We start from the raw sequence: 26159 nt of genomic DNA on the forward strand, positions 1-26159 counted from the left end.
ACAGTAAATGATGTGGCTGACCTACACCCTCAAGGATGCCATTTCCCTCCTAGCAGACATTCCATCACAGACACCACTCGTTCCATCACCATCACCCCTCATGCCAATGTGTGTCATTCATCTTATCCATTGAATTGGCAACACTGTGGAGGCAGCCACATATGTCAGCCTGTGTGATATCTACAACCCTAACCATTTTTCTGGAGCACTTATAGGAACATGCCTGTACCTCCATGATGGTCCTATACATATGTTTAGTGGCATGTGAAGAGACACCTGGTTCAGCTGGAGGAGGGACAGCAGGCCTCATCAAGAGCACCCTCTAACAATCCTCCTGCATAGCACCTCACCTCCACTTTGACTACTGCTGGAGTCAACAGGCACTAAAGCTGCAGAAACCACACTTCCCTGATCAATTGCCTTGCCTTCCACCTGTCCAATATCTGAGGGCTCTCTGGAATGGATAGGTGTAGGCCTACTGGCTGGGTTCAATGGAAATGCAGGAGATGGCTGTATGTCATCCTCAGTGTCAGATTCAACCTCTGCAACCCCAGACTGTGCCTTGGTTTGGCCACCATCATCCTCAGTGTCTGCTGATACATTGACATCAGGTGGAAGAAGTCCAGACTTCCACTGTCAGGATCATCTGTAATAATAAGCAATAAACATAAGAACAATTATTACCTAAGCTACTATACTTCAATATATGCCAACAAAACAACAGTGCTGCCACTAATAGACAGCACAGTGTCAGAAAAATATTCATTTTTATATATGTCTAATGCTTATTAGAAGCTAAAAGGGTTAACACATTTTCATTCTATTTTATGTACAGCTTAATTCTGTATGAAATTATAAGATGATTTTTCAAACCACAGTATGCTTTCTGAAACTGCAAGATGCACCCTGACCTAGTAATTGCTAGCACAGCAATATTCGTGTTTATGCCTTTTTGGAAATGTACTTGAGAAGCAGGTGATTATCTGCTAGGTCAAGAAATGAATGAATACAATACTGTTTTCTATAATATGATTGAATATGAACAATCAGCTCTGTTCGTGTTATGAGAACATGCACAGCTGCAGAAAAGAAGAGATACATAAGACAAAAGACTGCTTGAAGAATCTGTACTTGCTTTGTGCTTGAATTAGCTATAGTATCTTGAATGGAAACATAACATAGTGGGAAACTGTGTCTAACCAGTGGTCACCAAGGCGACGTTGTTTTTCTTAGGAAGTTTTTCATAAAATTCATAGTGCAAGCAGAAAATTATGGATAGACAGCTGCTATGTAATGATGATGTTAAAACTTGTGATCTGTTACGTCAGCTTGGTAGGCAATGTCTTGTTAGAAAGTGTATAAAGATAGACTTACTTCCTGATTTTAGTTAGACAATCTCTGTATTAGCAAGTTTTTGTCTCCTTGCTGCAAGATTAAAGTGCCTTAACCTGAACCTACCGTGTATTGATCATTTTTAAAGTTTATTTTTTCCTATGACAGATTGGTCCTTCGGACCGGAAATCTCTCGCTCTAGCTCAGGTCAGATCAGCCCAGTGGCATGAAACTGTACGGGGAAGAAGCCACATCGATTCTTCTGCTTTGAAAGACCTCCGACTGAATTGTCGTTCAAAAGAGGCCAGCTACTGTTTCTGATCTGTGATTGGAGGACGAGTCAACAGTTTTGGTGAGACTATCAATCACGGAGGCTCAGGTAAGGAGGAATTTACCTTTTCTTTGTTTCAGATCAGGGACTTGTTACAGTATTTGTTTTTGTCAGGGAGATTTTTTTATAAATCAGGGACACAAAAGATTGCTGTCTTGTCATAGATCAGGGAAACAGGATAGGTAGGCAGTTATTCTAGATAAACTGTAAAGAAGTGAAAATCGTGGTACCACGTGATAAAAAGGGTTACGTAACAATTTCTAAGTTAAGACGACATGGGAAATAAGTGCAGAAAAAGTTCCCGAGATCCGCCTTTAACCAAAGACGCGAAATATATGCAATTACAGCGTGCCGACAACGTTAGGTATTATACTAAATGGGTTAATAAATACAAATTTGATGGCAAATTAGATAAACCTTCACTTATCAAACTTGTCAAACCACTTAAAACAGACGCAAAAGGTCAGGTAAAAAAGCAACGTCAATTAGGAGTTCCTCAGGCACACAGGTGGCTTGAGAAAGCAAACTGCAGGGAACAAAAGAGTAAAAATTCAAAAGCAATGTTTTTAGATAAAGAAGACAATAACTTGGTAATAGCATCAGCCCCTCCACCCCCTCAGGTTCCCTTACCAGAATATGAAGCGAGTGGACAAGCTGATCCACCTCCGCTATATCCAGCTGTCCCTGCAAAATCAAAACCGTTTGTCAGAGATCCTATCGAGACTAGGTCTCGAACACACAGTTTAAGAGGGGATATTGAATTGTATGAAATAAATAAAAAATCACAAGCTATGAGTGAAGAAGAGATATGTCCACTCATAGAAGTACAAAATCCACAGGGAGGACAGGCAGGACAGGACCCAACTCTTCTAGTATATAGACCGTGGACACCGGAAGACATCCGGAAAGCCACAGAGGGAATTCCCCATCCGAAAGTCAATTTTAGAAAATTCTTAGAAGACTTACAGGGCATGAGGTTAAGTTACCCTTTGAATGGAGAAGAAGTAGAGGAAAGTAGTCAGACAAATTGTAGGTCCAGATTGGCACATGACCAGTGGCAACTGGAATCCCCGTGACACAGAACATAGGCCACTCCCACATAGTAACGCAAAACCGGATAACAGAGTGAAAGGTCTGACAGACCGAATCTCTGAGAAATGGAAGCCTAGGGCTGACTGGACTTGCATTAATCAATGCATACAAGAAGGTGAAACTGTTGATAGATATTATGCCAGATTATTGGAGTGTTTTAAAAACCATTTCGGAATGCAGGTACCTGAGGACCAAACACATGATTCCCCATATGAGCAGCAATTAAAGAATGCATTTTTGAAAGGCAGTATTGCACCCATTAGCAGCTTTATTACAAAGCACATGGTAGATCATCATACAAGTAGATTACAGTCATTACTTGAATATGCAAGACAAGCCGAAAGGCATTTTAATAGCAAAAAGAAGAAGAAAACTCAAGTATTTGCAGTAGAAGACGGATCAGAAGTCTTTGTAGTACAGGCCGGGAAGAAGGGTAAGAAAAATGCCCAGGGAAACAAACAATCTGATAAGCGATCAGAGGAGTTTGAAGAGAGAAAGAAAAGGGGTGAATGTTTTAAATGCGGAAAAAAGGGACATTTAGCAAGGGATTGCAGGCAAAATAAAAAGGTAACCACAGACAACAAGGAGGGTGAGGACTGACTATATGATAGTCAAGAATAACTAGAAGGGAATAATCAAGAAAAGACAAATGCAAATGTGATAGAAGGAGTAGATAATGTGATAGAAGAAATAGAGGAAGTACAAGAAATCACAGATGGTGAAGAAAATGAAATTTTAGACTTAGCATTATTGAGCTTTGAGCTCTACTTAGCAGACACAAAACCGGAAGTTACACTTCTGGTAGAGGGGAGGGAAGTTAAATTCCTGTGTGACTCAGGAGCTTCACGAACCCTGATACATCCTTCCAAACTACCAGAAAATTCAGAATCACTTGATTACATATTAGTGAAAGCAGCTAATGGACAGCTGTATCGGGAGCCACTCTCCCACAACATAGCAATAACTGACCCTGTTTCAGGGATGACCAAGAAAAGCAAAATTGTTGTTTCTGCAAAATGCTCAGTAAATCTTTTGGGCAGAGACCTTATGCAAATATTTGGCATAGCAGTAGTTCCAACTATGCAGGGTATGGAAGCACAGCGACAAATGGATACCTTTGTAGTGCGACCGGAGGGTGAAACATTTTATTGGTAGAGCCAGGACTTGGTTACGACTGGTCCAGGGGCAGTAACCGAAGAACTGATGAATGTAGCCATCAGAAAATCCCCCTCCTTTGACACTGATAAACAGCATTTGTTGCATTGCACTCTATATTACTGTAGCAAACCAGGACCTGATAAAGAATATGAGCAAGAACTGTTTAGAAACCATGCTAACAGATTAGTATTACGTAATCTGTACTGGGACACAGAAGGAAACAGTGTAGTTAGCTGTTCATTGCCCCAGGAATTCCTAGCACTTTATAAATCTAATTGATTACCACATGTGAGTTTAACTAAAGATAAGAATGTGAAGTGGGCAGACCTAGGAGAAAAAGTCACAAGATGGGAAAAACAGACAGAATTAGAACTTTCAGGACAGGGAGTACAAAAGCAGAAGTTGAATTGGATAACACAGACACACCCAGCTGTGCACTTGCAGGCAAGTGAGGACAGCTGAGTAGCACTCTTACTAGAGGAAGAGGAAAAAGCCTTACAAGACATACCAGAGACTCTCTGGTCAACAGGGAAATCAGAGGAAGGACTTATTCGTACAGCAGGACCAGTCACTATCACACCAAAGTCAGCATTTAGACCTCAAAAGAGACAGTATCCCTTAAGAAAGGATGCAGAAGTAGGAATCAAACCTATAATAGCAGCCTTACTTAAGGAAGGAGTATTGATAGAATCTCCCGATTCACCATGTAATACACCCTTATTTCCTGTTAGGAAAGCAAATGGAGAATGGCGTATGGTCCAAGATTTACAAGCTGTAAATGACGCAGTTATACCTAGAGCACCTACGGTGCCAGATCCACACACCTTATTAAATGATTTTAAACCTCAACAAAAGTATTTTTTTGTGGTAGATATTAGCAATGCATTTTTCTCAATACCGATACACCCTGACAGCCAACATTGGTTTGCATTTACATTTCAGGGAAAAAGGTATACATACACGCGACTACCACAGGGATATTGTGAGAGTCCAACAATATTTGCACAGGAAATGGCAAGTAACCTGGCGGGATTTATCCCACCGAAAGGCAGCCAGATTTTACTTTATGTAGACGACATTCTGCTGGCAGCCCCCACCCAGCAAGAATGCAGAGAAGATACCATAGCATTACTACAATTTCTAGCTACTCAAGGACACAAAGTAAACAAAAACAAACTGCAACTTTGGAAAAAAACAGGTTAAATACCTGGGATATGTAATATCCAAAGAAGGCAGAATAATAGATGAAGACAGAAAAACAGCAATATTACAAGCACCCAAACCAACTACCAAGAAGGAAATGATGTCCTTCCTAGGTACGACTAATTTTTGTTGGAGTTGGATTCCAAACTATGCCTTGGAATCTGCTCCACTGACCAACTTGATATTCAAGAAGCCTATGGCAGCACAAGATTTATTACAGTGGACACCAGAAGCAGAATAAGCTTTCTGCAAATTGAAACAACTGATAGCATCCTCATTAGTTTTAGGATTAGCGAACTATCATAAACGATTTTTCCAAACTGTAGATTGTAAGCAGGGTTATATGACATCAGTGTTAACACAGCAGCATGGGGACAAACAACGCCCCATAGCTTACTATTCATCACAGCTAGACCCAGTGGCGCGATCCTGCCCCACTGTGTACAAGCAGTAGTCGCAGCTGCAATGGCAGTGCAGGCTTCAGCCTCAGTAGTGTTATTCCACCCTCTCACATTGAGAGTGCCTCATGCAGTTGCAATTATTTTACTGCAAGAAAAAGTAGCATATCTTTCTCCTGCTAAACATCCTTTCTGTATGACTATACTGTTGAGCCAACCTCATATGACAATTGAACGATGTACAACTTTGAATCCGTCAACCTTGCTCCCAACCCCTGCAGATGGCAAACCACACTGCTGCCTGCAGGAGATTGAGCAAAAGACACTGCCTATAAAAGATCTCATGGATGTTCCCTTGGATGATGCCGAGGTGACATACTATGTGGATGGCTCGTGTAGGACGGGTCCTACAGGACAGAATCTAGTGGGGTATGCAGTAGTTTCCGATACTGAGATTTTAGAAGCAAAGTCTTTACCACACAACTTATCTACACAAGCAGCAGAATTGATTGCTTTAACAAGGGCATGTACCTTGGCAAAGGATAAACGTGTTAACGTTTTTACTGATAGCCAGTACGCTTTTTCTACTGTACATGTTTTTGCGCAGCAGTGGAAAAATAGAAGAATGATAGCATCTACTGGTAAACCAATTAATCATGCGCAATTTATTTTAGATTTGTTAGACTCTATTCAGTTACCTCAGAAAGTATCTATTTGTAAATGCGTAGCACATACCAAACAACTGGATAGGATTTCAAAAGGTAATGCGAGAGCTGATACAGCTGCAAAGCAAGCAACTTCAGCTTCAGAAGTATTTCTTTTGAGTGAGGAATTACAACCATCTGAGATTTTAGATTTAGAGATGTTAAAAACAATGCAGACACTTACTACAAATGTAGAAAAACAAAAATGGATAAAACGAGGAGCAATTTTTGAGAAAGGACTGTACATCTCCAAAGAAAGAAAACCAATTTTACCATCTAACTTGTTTAGATATGCAGCTTTGTTGAGCCATGGGCAGTGTCATGTCTCAACAGGGGGGATGGTACAGTTAGTGAATCGAGTGTTTACAACGTATGGATTTACAAACTACACAAAAAATTTGTGTGCAGCATGCCATGTTTGTAACAAGCATCATGCACAGGGGGCACTGAAGCCTAAGCAAGGGAGTTTCCCTACACCACCGTATCCATTCCATACTATCTGTATGGATTTTATAGAGCTAAACAAATGTGAAAATAAAAAGTACTGTCTTGTCATTATAGATATGTTTTCCAAATGGGTGGAAGCTTTTCCGACTAAAAATCCAGATGCAGCTACTGTTGCAAAAGTCCTCATTAAAGAAATTATTCCTAGATTTGGCATACCGGAAAAGATTTATTGTGACAATGGCACACACTTTGTAAATCAAACTATACAACAATTGAGCTGTTATTTCAGGATTTCTCTGAAAAACCATTGTGCATACCACCCCAATCTGCAGGATTAGTAGAGAGGCATAATGGAGTTTTGAAAAATAAGCTTAGGAAATTGATTAGTGAGACACAAAAGAACTGGGTGCACTCTGGCACTGTTGAGTATGAGAACTGTTCCAAATGTAAAAGGGTTAACTCCTTTTGAAATTCTGTTTGGGAGGGCATATTATATACCTCAGTGGATACCTCTCATGTCTGCAGACCAGGAGGCTGACAGTTCACTTGCAGAGTATATGAGGCAATTTTTGAATAACAAACTTCTGCAGTTAAATTCTGTTTCAGATAAAGAACAAGCCAGACCATCGGAAGCAGCAGTAGTCCCAGGCATGTGGGTCTGGGTGAAAGTCATGAAGAAAAAGAATTGGAGTTCTCCAAAGTGGGAAGGACCGTACTAAGTGCTACTGTCAACACCCACTGCAGTCAAGATCACAGAGCGAGCGTCCTGGATTCATCTGACACACTGTAAATTGGTTAAGATCTTTGAACTGGACAAAAACCTTGTTACTGTTGTACAACGAGAACAAAATGACCAGGTATAGAGTAAACAGGGATGCAGAACAACCTCAGAAAAAATGCATGATTATCCTGATAGCTATACTGATAACAATGATCTTTTTGCTGTGGCCTTTCCTTTTTCCAGCCACACAAGTTGAACTGAACAAACGTGATGCATTACTAATAGACTGGCATCCAAACTTTAGCACTTACCAAGCAATTAAATATGTGTATGCTGAGACTTTTAATGTTTTGAACTGCTGGATTTGCACAGCTATACCAACAGCATACGGGGGATTATTGATGACTGCTGTCCCCCTAGGGGTCAATGAGACCTGGGAAAACCTGATTTTTGATACTACACCCGTGAAATCACAAGACAAAATAGCATTGTACCTACCTGTTACACAAAAAGGGATTGTATGTTTTTATAAAAATGACTCTATTCAGGTGGGTTGGAGCAATTGCAATGTGATTGTTTCTTATAAATGTTATATTAAGGCTAATAAGGCAAAAATTATCTGTGATACAAACTATGACTCATATTTTGAAAAAATGAAGAGAACTGTTAGTGAAATACAATATAATCCTGTTCTTTTGAAGCAACTTTCTATTATTGGCAAGAAAATGTTTCATGCAGGGCGAGCACATATCAATACTAAAGTAGAGAATTGTTATTTTGTTTGTGGGAAAAAAGCATACAAATGGCTACCTGAGAATTGGTCCGGCAGTTGTTTTTTGGGTTACCTGGTTCTGGCCATACGACACACTGCAGCTTTGCCTCAGGGAAAATTCAAAACATCAGAGAGGTCAGCAGTAAACCTAGAAGTCCAATCAAGAGCCCCGAAAATCCAGTGGGACGAATCGAAGCAGGGTGGAGAAACCATAACTCTGTGAAAAACAAAGATAAACTAACACATATGGACTTGAGTCAGGCATAGCCCCTGCATATGGCGCAGTGAAATCAATTTGGGAGCTGAGAAAACTGTCCAAACTTCTCGAAGTTATGAGCAATGCAACTTTTTCTGCTCTCGAATTAGTGACTGATGAACTAAATGCTATGAGAACTGTGGTACTTCAAAACCGCATGGCTCTTGTCTTCACCCAGCAGCGAGAGGTGGTACATGCGCTTTAATCAAAGAAGAATGCTGTTCATATATTCCTGACAACCAGCACGAGTTAAACGACCATCTTGAGGTGATCCAGCAAGTGTCGACCATGACCAAACCAGGCCCAAACCCCCTGATGGACTTTTTCCAGAATTTGTTTGGGGGGTGGGGTTTCCATCCTAATGAACATCCTGATTGCCATTTGTGTGGGATTACTCCTATTGGGAGCATGCATTTGTTGTGGTATTCCCTGCATGAAAAAGTTAATCAAAGATTTTATAGATATGTCAGTTTCTGAGACTTTGTATCAAAGTACTGAAATTGAAGAGTTGTTGAAAACTGAAATGCTTTCATAAGTCTAAACTACATGACTCTCTTAACTGCAAATCCAGAATGGAAGAGGTTAGGAGAAGAAGCAAAACTGTTTATGCTTTTGAAAATAGAATAAAAAGTATTAATGGGGGGAAATGTCAGAAAAATATTCATTTTTATATATGTCTAATGCTTATTAGAAGCTAAAAGGGTTAACACATTTTCATTCTATTTTATGTACAGCTTAATTCTGTATGAAATTATAAGATGATTTTTCAAACCACAGTATGCTTTCTGAAACTGCAAGATGCACCCTGACCTAGTAATTGCTAGCACAGCAATATTCATGTTTATGCCTTTTTGGAAATGAACTTGAGAAGCAGGTGATTATCTGCTAGGTCAGGAAATGAATGAATACAATACTGTTTTCTATAATATGATTGAATATGAACAATCAGCTCTATTCGTGTTATGAGAACATGCACAGCTGTGGAAAAGAAGAGATACATAAGACAAAAGACTGCTTGAAGAATCAGTACTTGCTTTGTGCTCGAATTAGCTATAGTATCTTGAATGGAAACATAACATAGTGGGAAACTGTATCTAACTGGTGGTCACCAAGGCCAAGTTGTTTTTCTTAGGAAGTTTTTCATAAAATTGATAGTGCAAGCAGAAAATTATGGATAAACAGCTGCTATGTAATGATGATGTTAAAACTTGTGATCTGTTACGTCAGCTTGGTAGGCAATGTCTTTTTAGAAAGTGTATAAAGATAGACTTACTTCCTGATTTTAGTTAGACAAACTCTGTATTAGCATGTTTTTGTCTCCTTGCTGCAAGATTAAAGTGCCTTAACCTGAACCTACCGTGTACTGATCATTTTTAAAGTTTATTTTTCCTATGACAACAGCAATACATATAACAGTCCTTACTTCAACATCACAAACTAAAATATTTCTTTAAAGTGCTCATCAGTACCATCATAAAAATGTTTGGTTTACCATCTGTAGATGAAGTTATCCACTGCAAGCCAGATGGTCCTGCAAGAAGTTAAGCAAAAGGTAAGGGCAATATCATCACAATTAACAGCAACACAGGGGTTAATAGTTTAACCCTCTATATTACCATTAAATATATTTCCAACAAGAACTTGGATGACAACTCCAACCTAAGCTAATCAATCAGAAAGTGATGTTAGCTGTAGCAGTCTTCAATCCCCCCTCAAAAAATTCTTGTGACATAGAAGTAACTTATTCATTTCAATTGTTTCACCATACAGCAGTATTCAACAACTGAGATACTAAAGCCTACTTGGAAGCTCCTCCTGGGACATGCTTGCTGCCCCTGAATCTGTTGCAGCAATGTTAATGACATGCTGTTCTGCACTTTCCTAGGAGCTGTTTGTATCCCTGACAGTGGACAGGAACTCATAATTTGGTGTAAGTTATGGCTCCATAGCAGGCCTTCCCCCAGTACCCATCCAGTCATGGCCCACTACAGCTGCTCTCCTCTGTGCAGATGTGAGCATGTCAGTGGCCCTATGGTGCACTTGTTCATATGTCCTGCCATGGCTACTCACAGAATTAATATCATCCACCATCTTCTGCCAAATCTTCATTCTGTGTACTGTATCTCCCTACTCCCTTTCAATCAGGAAAGCACCATGTTGCCTAAAAACACCCACAATCACCTGATTTTCAACATCAGTGAAGGGTGGTCTTTGAGGATTGACATGCCTGGGTGGCATACTCCTAGGTGTCCTAAAAGACAGCAAAAGGATAATATACATATCATATAACTACAAAATACCTGTTCATAGATAAAACACAAAAGGTAGCATCTCAGTATTTCCCACTGGAGAAACATAAAACAGTCTAGTGATCTGAAATACAAACTACAGGCTGTCTGAAAAAAAGGTGAGGAACAATACATATCATTATTTGTGCCATAACAGAAACGCAGACTTGCCCCCCCCCAAAAAAAAAAAAGAACAGGCAAATGACACATTTTGCTAACAAACCATCTTTGAAATGCTAAAAGTGCTATAAAATGAACTGTCCCTTAAACATTTGTACATGTTTATCACAGAGCATTAACAAACTCTATAATAGAAGGAAAAAAATGCTGTAAAGGGCCAAGAAGGAGCAGATGCCAAGCTGGAAGCAATCTCTCATTTGTCTGAACAAGCAAAAAAGGTCACTGGTGAAATCCTGTAAGGTTAAATTTGAGTCCATATTGGCCATATACACCAAGGAGAATCACAAGGCCTTCTTCACATATGTCTGTAATCTCAAAGTCAATACCCAAATCTGCTCTGAACTGGTGGTCAGTAACACCACATACACAAATACCATAGATATAGCCAACCTGCTGGCAGACAGGTTCAGTGAAAATTTCACCCCCCCTGTCCCACCCATGTGTAAACTAGGACATCTCCAGCACCTGCCCTCCTCCCCTCATCACCAGGGAGCAGGTCCATAATGCCTTCTCAAAGGCAAAAAATACAGTCTCCATAGGACCCGGTAACATTCTTGGCTATATCCTACATGAACTCAAGCATGAGCTCTCAGGTAAATTAGACACCCTATTCAACGAAAGCTTGAGCACAGGCTTCATCCCAGCTGAATGGAGGACAGCCACTGTCATCCCTCTACACAAAGGTGGAATGTCCTCTGACCCAGGCAATTATAGGCCCATCAGCCTAACTAGCCTGATCTGCAAGGCCATGGAATGCATTATCATGGAGCTTATAAACAAGGACATTGGCAACCTCCAAATGCTTGACCCCACACAGTTTGGTTTTGTCAAAGGGAGATCATACCTGTTAGACTTGGTTGACTTCTTTGAAACAGTCACCAAAGCCATGGACAAGGGGAAGATGATGCATACCACCTACCTTGACCTAGTCAAAGCCTTTGACAATATTCTCCACTCAGGCATAACATATAAACTCCTCCAGCTAGGCATCAACCCGTATGTTAACAGATGAGTAGCTAAATTGTTCACTGATAGAACCCACTCAGTCAAAGTAGGGGAAGCCACCTCTAGTAGTAGACCCATAATGAGTGGTGTACCCAAAGATCAGTCTTGGGGCTTCTACTGGTTAGGATATACTTTTTTGAGGTGCAAGCCAAAGCCAGTGGTCTGTGGCTGACCAAGTTTGCAGATGACAACAAGCTGGGTGCTGTCTTAATTCCCCTAGTAATGTGAACATCCTCCAAGAGTACCGTACCCAAACTAATGACTCATGCCAGAAGCATGGCCTCAAACAGAATGCCAAGAAATGCATCATTATTCCCTTTGGGGAAAATGTCATCCCCACTAATTATCACATTAATAACAATGTACTAAGCATGCAATCAGTCGTGAAGGACTTGGGCCCCCAGGTTGATAGCAACCTGACTTTTGACCAACACATTGCTTCCATTGTACAGAAGGTTTTCTACATGGCCCACCTCATAAATAAAGGTATTTCATCCAGGAACAAGGATGTCATAACATCCTTGTACTCCTCCCTTATCAGACCCATTATTGAGTACAAAGCCCCCTTCAGCATGTACCTTACCAAGTACATGCAGCAGTTGGAGAGACCACAGAGGTTCCTGACCAGGAAAATCCAGGGTCTCAAACACCTATCCTATGCAGACAGGCTAAAAGCCCTGTCCCTCTACCCAGTCTCATACAGACTTTTCAGAGATGACCTATGTCTGGTATACAAAGCCATTTCAGACCCAGCTTTGCCGTAAGACAAAGCCCACTCATGCAACCCACATGTGAGGCCTTAACCTGGTCTGTGACATTAATAGAACTTGTTGGCAGGATATATTTGTGTCCCAAAGACTCCACCCTCTGTGGAACAGACTCCCTCTCCATGTCAAGCAGAGTACCCTCTATCCCTCTTTAAAAGGAACCTGGAGGACTGGATGGGAAACAGAAAATATACCCATGGGATCCCACCTGTGTCTCTGCTAGACAGGGGAAACAGCTGTTGACTTTGAGGGAACATGGGTGAAATTCTTGGGTATGCTTATAAAAGCCTCTGTGCCAATAGCCTAGTATCATCCTATGAACCTATAAACCTAATTGCAATTATTTAATTCCTCACTGCTTGGCATTGCTGCTCTCTCCTTTACCATTGTGCAAATGCATTGTTTGGGTGTGTGCACTTCCAGTAAACATGATAACTGGAATTGACAGGAAAGCATCAGTCTCCATTGCTCTAGGTCTGCTGGTAGACATGGCTGGTATTAGTGGAGTAGGTGCCATGTTTAGGTTACAAAGGTGGAGTGCCCAGGAGTCCAGAATATTTATTGTACTCCTGGCAAAGTACCATAGCCAAAGACTTCTGTAGGGGGACAATTCTGGGTCCCAGTTCAACCCTGAGGCATGGAATAGTTTAGCCCAGGCTGTATCCAGTGCCACTGGTATCCCACACACTGGAGAGCAATATAGGCATCATTTTAATAACAGAAGAAAAAAAGGGATACTCTCAGCTGTTGGTTGGGGAAAATTAGGACTGCGGACATCCCACAGCTGTGTTAGTATCAACTAAAGAGAGTATTTGTAAGACTTATATAACCTAATATAGCAAGACTGGTATTCATACTTCTCTTCTGTTATTCTCAGTTCTTTTCCCAGCTGCCAGGGATTGGAAGTTCAATGTCTGGATCCATGAATCTAGATTGGAGAGACTGAGGAAAGCAACAGGTATGTATGCAGCAGGAGAGAAGTGTTATTGTGACATTAAAAGTTAAAGATAGCTATTTTTGGTATTTTATAGAGTTGTATCAAATTGAGCATGCATATCTGAATTGTAAAAGCAAGTATGCATGCTTTAATCTGTAGCACAAACCAATTGTAAGAGTCCAGTATTAGACTTTAGTCAGAGATTGTGGGTTTAAATACAAAAATTCACAACTATACACTACTGTTATTTCTTCAATAATATTTACATTAAATGAAAAAATACCAGTGGCACAAATCCCCTGATGTAAACTGTAATCTGTATAACTGTAACATGCATATGTGCAATATATGCTCATTTCAAGGACTACTTGCAACAATCTGTTTTATAGTGTATATCTCTTAGGAGGTATACTTAAGTGTAAAATTTAAGAAAAAAGAGATGTATAATTGTATTAATGCATTGTATGTCACATATGATGGCACTAATTTTACTGTTTTTTTCTGTCACCCCAAACCTTATCTCTGTTTTTTATTTTCTTTATTTTTATTTTATTTTATTTTTAATTTTTTTTTTATTTTTATTTTATTTTACTTTATTTTTTCTTTTCTTTTTTATTATTATTACGTGTTGTGAAAATGTGTCCATGTCATCCATGTGTACCACATCACTAAATGCTCCACAGCACAGCGAGGTAGGACAGCCCCATTCAATAGGCCAACCCGTGCTCCACCGGCTCCAGCACTGATTCCCAGTACATCTGAGAGCCAACCTGGCAGCATTGCCTCTGCTGCCCCTGCACTACCTCCACCCTCAGGTAGTCCTGCCCTGGAGGCTGGTCCAGTGGTGCCCTCTGGGAGCAATGGCTGGTTTATTCACCCACAACAAGTTCCCAGGGATGGTATGTAGGGTCACGCACAGCACCACTGGTGCATGCTAATGCCAGATGGAGAGGCTGTTCTCCCTCATGTTCCATAGGAGGAGGAGGAGATGTCAAGCACTTCAGCCACCAGTGGAATAAGGTAACAGTGATGACAGTACAGTGGGTGAGAACTCAATTCTCACTGTCTCCAAGTTTGATGGTCATAAGCCTGGGTTGTCCCCTTCCTCTCCCCAATCATGGTGTCTGCCAAACTTTTTGTCCATCACCATACCTGTCTCTTGTCTTGTTTGTCTTGTCTGCCTGCAACTACTTCCTCAAGTATCTAACTTACCTGACCCAGACATACCTATATCCCTTCCCCAACATTCCTCTTTCTCTGACATAAAAAAAATAAATAAATGGTCACCTGCCCCACAAAAAAAAAATTGTCTCATACATAACTTTCCATTTATTACACGTGTCTTCTTGACACACTTGTTTTGGCCCAATTGGCTATACATCATGATTGTGTTGTATTCACCCTTCTTTGTGGAGGTGACCATCCAAATTCAGTTAATATTCTACACATATTTTCAATTTACACTGTTAAAGAAATGGGTAGCTATGTTTTTTTTTCCTGTCTCCCCTCCTACACATTCCTGTACTGCTTTCCTTTTGCTCTTCCCCCTGCTTGCTCCTCATGTCACCACTTTCCTATCTACTCCATTTTTACCACTTTAGTCTAGCCAAAAAAATTGAATCACACACAACACACATAAGTAAAAGAAAAAGTAATGGATCCCTTCAATTTTTGGGCTCCATGTTTGTGCAGAAGTGCATGATGCACACCAATGAACAGCAATGGTCAGTAGCAACAAAATTCTGCAATTACCGCCATGCAATTCTGCTTAAAAATGCTGCACTATGCCAACACACAGCAACACATGTACTATAAAAAAATGCATGTATTTGCATTATCACTGTTTATTTAAAAGTATTTGAAAGTATTAGTATTGCGGCGCAGTGGTGCAGCAGTTAACATTGTTGCTTCACAGCAAGAGGTTCTCTGGTTCAATTCTCGGCTGGGGTGCCTTCTGTGCGTAGTTTGCATGTTCTCCCTGCATTCACATGGGTTTCCTCTGGGTACTCTGGTTTCCTCCCACATTCTAAAGACATGCATCTGGAGCATTTCTTCCTGGGCCTCTGCTGAAAACAGGCTCTGTGGAACCTAGTTCGACTTTCCTGGTCAACAAATGTTAAATAAAAATAAATAAAATTAGATACATTTGGATTCAAAACCAGTATCATCTGGGCTCAAAAAGAAATGTGTCAATGCTGCCACAAAGTCAGTTAAGCAGCAGGTGTGTTTCATACACTCAGTACTAACTCTCAGATTTTACTAATGTGGCCCATGTTTGCACACTGCTTGGCTATGTGTAAACATGAATAGTATTGGAAATGTGTATCTTGCATGGGCAAACACTTTACCAGCTGTCCAGCAAACCAGCTGCTCGACGCTCTATGGAAAAGAAAATATTATTATGTATTATTGCTGTTTACTGTCCAATTCCTGTTTATGACTTGAAATTGCATGTGGAAACAAAACAAACTGAAGGCCCTATCTAACAATATGCCACATATTTACAATGCATCCATATGTTACCTCCCCACAGCACTGCAACTCTTATGTCTCAGTACTTTTGTCTGCACATATATCACCTACACTACATAAATTAATATCCAGTGTTGTGAGATATGCAATGTATATCAATCTAGTAATACACAGAACTAGAACTATTGACCCATAAGCCTAAAAAGCCTTATCTGCAAGGCTAGGGAAGGAATCAGCATGGGTCTATTACACAGGGACATAGGTTACCTTCAACACACTTGACTTGACCCATGTTGGTTCTGGCAAGGGTAGAGCTTGCTTATTAAACCAAGTGGACTTCTTTGATACTGACTCCAAAGAACATGGATGAGGGATAACCTGGCACAATGCCTATGATGAGTTACCCAAGGCCTTTGATACTATCACCCATTCATGTATCATAAAGAAAATCTCCTATCTGGGAATTAACCCATACATTATTAGATGGATAGTCAGCTGTCTCACCAAGAGCACACACACTGTCAAAGTTGGGAATTGCACCTCCTTCACTAGAATACTTAACAGTGAAATACCACAAGGATCTGTGCTGGGCCCTCAACTGTTTGGAAACTATTTCTCTGAAGCCCAGGCAAAAGTAGATGGCTTGTGTTTTATTAAGTCTGCGTATGACCCTTAACTGGATGCAGTCATATAGAGTGCCCCAATGATAATAACATATTACAGAAGGGGCTGACACAGACAAATGATTAGTGCCAAACTCACGGACTGAACCTTAAAGCAAACAATGCCTCATTGTCCCCTTTGGCAATGAAGCACCCCTGCTAATTATGATATACACAGTACTCCTCTTAGCTTAAAACAGTGTTGCAAGACTTGAGAACACATGTTGATAACAATCTACACTTCAACCACTATGTGTCCACAGTGTCGGGGCACACATTCTACATTGCATGCATCATAAACAAGGCCATCACATCCAAGACCAGGGATGTCATAGCTCTGCTGTATTCTTCCCTTATCAGACCACTAATTGAGTACAATGCTCCCTTCTGTTTATACCTCACCAGATACCTGCAGCAACTATAGAAATCACAAAGATTTGTGTCTGCAAGAATCCAGGGCCTCCAAAGCAAGACATACTGAAAGACCTATCACTGTACTCAGTATCATGCAGGCTGCTGAGAGGTGACCTATGCCTGGCCTATAAAGCAATCTGAAACACTGCCCTTCTGTAAATGCTAGACATCTGCAAATCAAATGGGATTAAATTAATTTGCTCCAGGGATCTCAACCTAGCCTATTCAGAAAATGCTGGGGAGACAGATCTATCTCCCTGTGACTGACACTCCTCTTTAATAGGCCATGACTGCATATGAAGCAATGTGCCTCAATGAACCTATTAAAGGGCAACCTTGACAACTGGATGGGTGATTGTAAATTCACCCCTGGGATGGCACCTATGCCCAATATGGACAGGGCCAGTCAGTGCTGCTCACAAAATTACTTTGCTAACAATGACCATCGAAGTATGCTCAATAAGGGTACTTGTGTTTTTACACAGCTAGGCTTGTAAATGCCCTAGGTTCATTAGTCTAGTAGCCTCCTATGAACTTCTGAATCTTTGAACCTATGCAGGCCTCACAACACCTTCTCTCCAGCATGGCCTGCCGATGTCATCCACTATAAGTTGACTTGCAGTCGTATATAAATCAGATTGTCATGGAGCTTGCGTAAAGTACTGGGTTTTGTGGTCTGTGTACTTATATAGGTAAGGGTTCTGTTCTCATTGCAGTCAAGTGTGTGTGTGTGTGTGTGTGTGTGTGTGTGTGTGTGTGTGTGTGTGTGTGTGTGTGTGTGCACGCACGCGCATGTTCATGGTTCATGGATTAGTTCATGGATTAGTACTAGGCTAACTGCCGTTTTGGGCCATTTGAAGCCTAGCCAGTTACCCCATGTGAGAATCAAACAATGCACCTTGTGTCTTTAAGGTAAACACCTTAACTGTGTGTGTGTGTGTGTGTGTGTGTGTGTGTGTGTGTGTGTGTGTGTGTGTGTGTGTGTGTGTGTGTGTGTGTGTGTGTGTCTAGACAAAATCCAATGCCATGGATTGATAGTATTTTGATACTTGCACATGTCTACACATCCATTTCATGCAGGCTTCCCAACATCTTCTTTCCAGCATGATCTGCTGATGTCATCCAGTATAAGTTAACTTGCAATCTTGTATAACTTAGACTGATGTTGTGGCATTTGTGTAAAGTACTGATTTCTGTAGTTTATGTACTTAGGTAGGTAGGGGTTCTATGCTCACTGCAGTCAACTTTGTGTGTGTGTGTGTGTGTGTGTGTGTGTGTGTGTGTGTGTGTGTGTGTGTGTGTGTGTATATATATATATATATATATATATATATATATATATATGTGTGTGTGTGTGTGTGTGTGTGTGTGTGTGTATGCGCGCATGTGTGTGTGTGTTTGTGTTCTTGCTTGACATTACAGAGAGCCCTTACATCAGCATGTGGGACACTGTTATTGCCATATTCTCCTCAACAGATCCTGCTGTTGTCATCAGCTATAAAGTGTTGCCTGAGAGACTCCCAAGTCAGATTTGAGTTGTGATGCTTGAAAGAGATCTGTAGTCTGTGTACCTAGATAGGTAGGGGTTCTGTTCTCACTGCAGTCAACTGTGAGTGCATTTTTTCCTCCTCTTCCTTGACATTGCTGAAAATCTTTTATAACAGAATGTGGGACAATGGTATTGCAATTTCTCCTTAGCAGACACTGCTGATGTCATCAGCTATATCTGATTTGTGGATATGCACTATTCCCACCAAGGCACGGTCCAAGACTGTCCTGGAGGCCAGTCTGAAATCACATCATCCAGGGAGTTCCTCCAGTCATGGGAGTTTACTCTTTTTTGCAACAGTTTCTTTCTTCTGTTGTAGAATTTGTTTATGGCATAGGACCACCAGATTGGCTTCCTTTTTTTGGAGGATAGCATTTTGGTTCCATTAGGGATAGCATGATCCATGCACTCATGTTAGTGCTTATAAAGTGTATTTGTGTAGGATTCAGCAGTCGTACCTCTATTGTCCATCTGCATAGGTGTCATGAAGTTTGCCACTTCTGTCTTAAGAAGTGTGTAGTTGGCTTTGGAGATGTTTTTTATGGTAGTTTCCCTAATTGGGGATGGGGGCAGGATGTGGATGTCTAGGGTGATTAGCTTGTGGTCAGATCTGACCAACGAGGAATTGACCTCTGGTGTGGAACACCGGTTGCCCATGTTGGTAATGACCTGGTCTAGGATATTGCTGCCCCTGGTGGGGGTGTGAATAAGTTGATCCAAGGCATTGGAATATATGAATTCCAGAAAACGTTGAGCAAAAGAGTTGGTACATGAGTAGTTTTCCCAGTTAATGGTGGCGTAGTTGAAATCACCCATTATTAGGGTGTTGGGTTGTACCCTATTACTTTCCAGGGTATCAGTAAATGTGGAGTGGGAATCCTGCGGCATTGTGGGGGATGTGTAGTAAGCTACAATTAGGATTGCGGTCTTGCCCAGAGTTAGTTGCACTTGGATAATCTTTGATGCATTATGCTGTGCAACTAGCTTGGAGGTGTGGCTATCCTTAATGAATATGGACACGCCTCCACCTTTAGTGCTTCGTTCCAGGTTAGGTGACCGAAAGGTGTGGTATGAATTATAGCCTGGTAATGCAAGGGTACTCTCTGGAGCATTGAACCAGGTCTCTGTCACTGCACAGATGTTGAGGTTCTCCATTTTAAGGAGTGCCTCGAGTGAGTGCATATTGAGGTTTAGACTTCTAGCATTGAGTAGCATTACCCTCAGATTTTGCTTGCTTGTACCTGTTATGGTGGTGAATTTGTCATTTGAACCTTGCCTAAAAAGGCACTATAGGGGTGGCAAGAGCCTTAGCCCGTATCTGGAATCCCAAGGGTGACAGGTGCAGGCCATCCCTGGCAAAGCATAGTGGTCTGTCGATCATGTTGTCCCAGGCAGACAAATACTGGATCCCCTTAGAATGACACCAGAAGCTTAGCCAATTGTTGAAGTCAATCATTTTGTCCTTGTACTGTGGTATCATTCTGGGTGATGGCAAGATGCTGCTCAGGGCTAGGGTCGTACCTGCCTGGGCTACAAGATCGGAGAGCTTCTCCATGTCTCTTTTCATGTAGTCCAGGGAGGTACATCTCAGGTCATTCACACCAACATGGACAATGACAGTGTAATATTTATACTTGTTGTAGAGTGACCTGAGTGCGTGCGTTATGTGGCAGATTCTGGCACCTGACAGGCAGCTAACGTTCTCCTTGTTTAGCCTGGTGAGTGGAACATCAGTGTGCCTGACTATAGAGTCACCTATGACTAGAGTGTTGGGTACGTTGTTATGCCTTATGGGCTGTGGTTGAGTGGCACATTGAGTTTGTAGGCTATGTGTCATTTGGGTTGTGTTGGGGGGGTGGAGTTTGCTTGCATATCTGCTTTGGTGGTCCATGATGCTTGGGCAAGTTTTTATTGAGAGCCCATGCGAATGTAGGTGTGTGTTTTGTCTTCTTATGTGTGTGTTTTGGTGGTGTAGGTTTTGAGGGACTATGTAATGAGTGTGGTGTGGTGCAAGTGTTTACCTTCTCCTCTTGACTGTCTAGTCCTGTCTTCGGTAAAGAGAGCTTTGCTTCCAGTTTGGCTATATAAGTGCATCTCTCACAGGTTGTAGTGTTGGGTGGTAGGAGGAGAGGGTTGTCTGTGTACATGAGGCAATTGCTGCATTGCCCCAAGATGACCAGATTCATCAGGTAGACAACAGAAATCACCGGGAGTTGACCGTTAGACATGCCTGGATAGGTGCTTATTTATTAAGTACTAAAACTGCTTTCATCTAGACAAGTGAGGAAAGTTGAGTGCTGTAGTAATTTGTAGTTTATTTAGTGCTTACAACGAGTTATGAACAAGTGCTGAGTTCAAAGAAAACAGATTTGAGTTCTGAAACTAGAAACCTGGCTAGTTCTAAGAAACAAAATATAGCTAGAAGGCTTCCCACCAACACAGAAAGGCTTGGGGGCTCAGAAACAGTCTAGATCACTTACAAGAAAGGGAGGAAAAAAGCTTAATTTTTTTTCTTTCCCAGATGCTCTCTTTCCACACAGTAGGAGTGCCTGAAATCAGAATATAATCTCACTGCACTCAGTTGAGTGAGCAAATAAGATGGGTCCAGAAGGAGTATCCAAACACAAATTTACAAGAGGGGTGGGCAGTTTCAAAGCCAGCAAGATTAACACCAAAACAAAAACAGGGAGGGTGGGTGGGGAACTAATTGAAACAAACAGAGTCAAAACTTCCAATTCTGTAAATATTCAGTGCAACACAAAAAAATCAATTAAAATGCTGTATTATTTAAAAAAAGTGCAGATAAAAGGTACTTAAATTCTCTTACGCATTCAGTTTAATACAGCTATATCCTAGCCGGCCAAAGCTGAGGTTTTAAGCAGAAAATATTCCAAATTATAGCACTTAAATAGGCAGTGACAGGATATCAATGAATGAGACTACCCCCACCTGCAATTACTAACAGGCAATAAAAATCTAGCAAGCACTAACTGAAAAAACAGAGTCAAAACTTCCAGTTCAGTTAATATTCAATGCAACACAAACAAATCAATTAAAATGCTGTATTATTTGAAAAAAGTGCAGATAAAAGGTACTTAAATTCTCTTATACATCCAGTTGAATACAGCTAGATTTTAGTCAACCAAAGCTGAGGTTTTAAGCAGAAAATATTCCAAAATATACCACTTAAACAGGCAGTGACAGAATATTAATGAATGAGACTACCCCAACCTGCAATTACTAACAGGCAATAAAAATCAAGGAAACTCTAACTGAAAAAACAGAGTGAAAACTTCCAGTTCAGTTAATATTCAATGCAACACAAATAAATCAATTAAAATGCTGTATTATTTGAATAAAGTGCAGCTAAAAGGTACTTAAATTCTCTTATACGTCCAGTTGAATACAGCTAGATCTTAGCCGGCCATAGCTGAGGTTTTAAGCAGAAAATATTCTAAAATGTACCACTTAAATAGGCAGTGACAGGATATCAATGAATGAGACTAACCCCGCCTGCAATTACTAACAGACAAAAAAAAAATCTAGTAAGCACTAACTGAAAAAACAGAGTCAAAACTTCAAGTTCAGTTATTATTCAATGTAACACAAATAAATCAATTAATATGCTGTATTATTTGAAAAAAAGTGCAGATAAAGGTACTTAAATTCTCTTATACATAAAGTTGAATACAGCTAGATATTAGCCAGCCAAAGCTGAGGTTTTAAGCAGAAAATATTCCAAAATGTACTACTTAAATGGGCAGTGACAGGATATCAATGAATGAGACTACCCCCGCCTGCAATTACTAACAGGCAATAAAAATCTATCGAGCACTAACTGAAAGAACAGAGTCAAAATTTCCAGTTCATTTAATATTCAATGCAACACAAATAAATCAATTAAAATTCTGTATTATTTAAAAAAAAAAGTGCAGATAAAAGGTACGTAAATTCTCTTATACGTCCAGTTGAATACAGCTAGATCTTAACCAGCCAAAGCTGAGGTAAAAATCATACGTTCGGGATTGTGACTTTTGTTAAATGTCATCTAGGAATTTTCCCATTTGGTAATATGGGCTACGAGATTTAGAACTAGACCTATATATATATATATATATAGGTAGATATATATATATATATATATATATATATATATATATATATATATATATATATATATATATATATATATACATATGCCTTGCGCACCAGTCAACTAGCCTGTAGTGCTCATAATCTCACATACAGGTATATGAGTGTCCCTCCTAACACCTCCAGCAGATATTATAGTGCGAGGACAGTGTGTCTGATTACCCTCATAGAGTGTGCACATATCATAATAGTTGCACAAGTGTTTTTGTGCAGAATCATCTCTTATCACTCTCTATCACATATGTTATGTCAAAGGCATAGGGTTACTGGTGGTATTATTCTGATATTGTCAGTGATTGTTACTACTTCTTTTAATGTTATTCATAAGCATTTACCTGTGTCCCACTTGCTGGAGACATCTGCTGAGATTAAACTCATAGTCTGGGAAATCAGTCTGCACAGCTTTACAATATGCACCCTTCCCTAATTGTATGTCAGATCCCTTATTGAGGTCCTCTACATTATTCATGTAAGGATGCTTATCTCTCACGCACACATCCTCCCCATTGTAATGTCATCATGTGTGACAGTCACATAAAACTCATTTTTACTGTGCAGCCCCTACTGTATCATATAGCTATGTATTTGGTGTTGCTGCTACAGCTATATTCCATTGACATGCCATTAGCTGCTGTACATTAGTTTGTTTCATCTGTCCTGTCCCTGTGTTTATTCCTACAATTCATCTGTATGTCCCTATTCAATACACACACTTCCCCTGAGTGTTTATTTTACCTGGCAGTCCATGTACCATTGCAGATCATTTACATAGCTTCAATACAGAATGCCATGAATGGGATATCCCCATACTCTGCACTTTATAGACACTGTCCTGTACTGTGTTTGGACCATATATTTCACATTCATATCTCTCAACTGTCAAGATATTCACAGGATGGCCAGATGTGTTCCTTATCATATTTGTGGTTTTCTGCCCTATCACTGGGATGATCTCAGGACTGATATGACTCAATGTTACATACATTTCAGTTCATACCTCTCAACTGTCAAGATTTTTGCAGAATGACCACATTTATATCTCATATTTTTGATCTTTTCCTCATAAAATTTTAGTTTTCTGGCAAATCATTGGCATGTCATTATGGACTGAAGTCAGAAATTTATGAGAGACATTTGAGTTTCAAACTTCATGCTCATCAGAAAATTCATTCTAATGTAAAACCTATTATTTTATCAACTTTCGAAGTTTATAAGAGCAATATTTGAAAAATGGTCCTATTGTTGGGCCTTTGTTTCCCCATTATGTATGGCTTTGTCCTGATTTCTTTCTGTAAGAGGTCGAGAGGTATGTTGAGTTTCATAATTCAAATCCTTCAGAACATGTATTTTAATACAACCCCCTGGTAATTCTAGCATATTTCTATAGGGCATATATGTCAGATATGTCCCTATTTCTGGGACATTGTCCCTGCATTATGTTGGCCTTTGTCCAGATGTCTTACACTAAGAGATTGAGAGCTATCTGTGAAGCCCTGATAATCACTGTGGCATTCCTTGCAAAACCGCAGACTGTCAGTGCTCTAGTTTCAACAAGTGTGCTATCCATTATTGTTGACATAGTTTCTAGCTGGCAGCACTGTTGCCAGCCATGAAACCTAGCTTAAACACAGTGCACAGCATGAATATGCATTGCGAGTTGCTGCTCACCATGCACGATCGCACACACATGTAAACTCCATGTAAACTTTGAGTGAAGCCTACACTAAGTTTATTGCATTTCCGAGGAATGTTTTCATAAAGCATTTAAGTTGTCTTCTACATCTGGGAGAGGAATAAATATAAGACAAAAACAAGCAGCACTTAATGTAAGCAGAAGCCCAGGCTGTACCATGCATCTTACCATAGATAACCTTCATTACAGGTCAGTTAAAGACTGTGAATATACCTTCTAATTCTGGCACAGTTTTATATTAGTAGGATTAAACATCATTATTTGAAGATCTGCATAGTTTTGTGTGTTTCTATTAAATTATTAGCTTCTAGGGATGTATTTTCTTGTTTGATGGTTTTCATTAAAACATAATCCCCCAGATTCTGCAAGCCCTGCATGGCATGCAGGAATAGTGCAGGAGCTCCAGCAGGCAATATGTCTGTCGTGAGATCCAGGAATAACCTGTAGGGACGTGCATGAGCAGTCCTGCACTAGTCCTGCACGGACTCAGCCCCTGTATGCAAATTACTCAATTTGCAGGAGAAATCCATGCAAGTGAGGTGAATTTGTGATCCAGGAAGCTGGAAACTGGCCATGCAGGACTAGTGTAATCTGTAGAAATGTACTCTGCCAGTAACGAAGTACATTTCTGCAAACTACAAATCAGAGTCATGACAGCTCCAAATAAAGGGTGGATATCATGTAGAAAGCATGCCAATGGCCAACTATAAGGCCATTGGCATGGAAAACAGTTGCAAAAATAAAAAAATCTATTTTATTTTTTTTAGATGATCTCAGCTGTTTAAGCGTAGGGCGGTGGCGGGGAAACAGAATCGTGCAGAAAATAAGAAAAAAAAAACATAAAATAAACATTCTAACCAAAATCACTATTTTGCCATTATACTCAATGCCAGGCAGAAGACAGCATGGCCAGTGAATAGTGGTTGCTAAGGTGGGAGGATCAGTGTGGGACATGTGACTATGCATCAGCAGGCAATCGTATACAAATGAGGGGAATGATACTGAATCCCAGATTTCCCCTGCATGCTAGTCAGCACCCAACAGTGTAAGAGCAGGAATAGCTTGGTGCAAGCCTAGGAGTTAGCTGACATCATAGGGGGTGTGTCAATCATATTGTAAGTGGATTGGAGCCCTGTGACTCGGGTTTGCCCTTAGCTTAGCAGAGCTAAGCAAGGGGTTTGTCTGAGACTGCATAGCACTCTTTATATTGCCTAAGCAGATGTGCGTGCCATTCACCGGGTTTTAAAGGGAAAAAAAGTAAAGCAGGAAATAGCAGCTCTGTGCAAATTTGAGCACTGTGTTTGCACAGCGTGCCCTCGGGCTTAAACAGCAAGGCAACGGGAAGGGAAAACAGCAGTAGGAAAGTAATCTAGGAGAACTAGCATAGCTGGCAGGTGAAATGTAACAGAATCAGCCAATTACAGAGGCAGCAGACCAGCCAAGCCCAGAACACCTACTATAAACTATGCAAACACCTTTCCCTCTGTTTTTTCCCAAATACTCTACACAACCAGTGTATACAAGCAGGGAACTTTTAACAAACAAAACAACAACATGATAGGGGCTGCAATAGCTATCATACAACAACATGTGGAAGAGGCTGAGGGTGGTGAGAATGTGAATCCT

The sequence above is a fragment of the Protopterus annectens genome, chromosome 4.part0, assembly GCF_019279795.1.
Source record: "Protopterus annectens isolate FY-2018-M chromosome 4.part0, PAN1.0, whole genome shotgun sequence".
Lineage (NCBI taxonomy): Eukaryota > Metazoa > Chordata > Ceratodontiformes > Protopteridae > Protopterus > Protopterus annectens.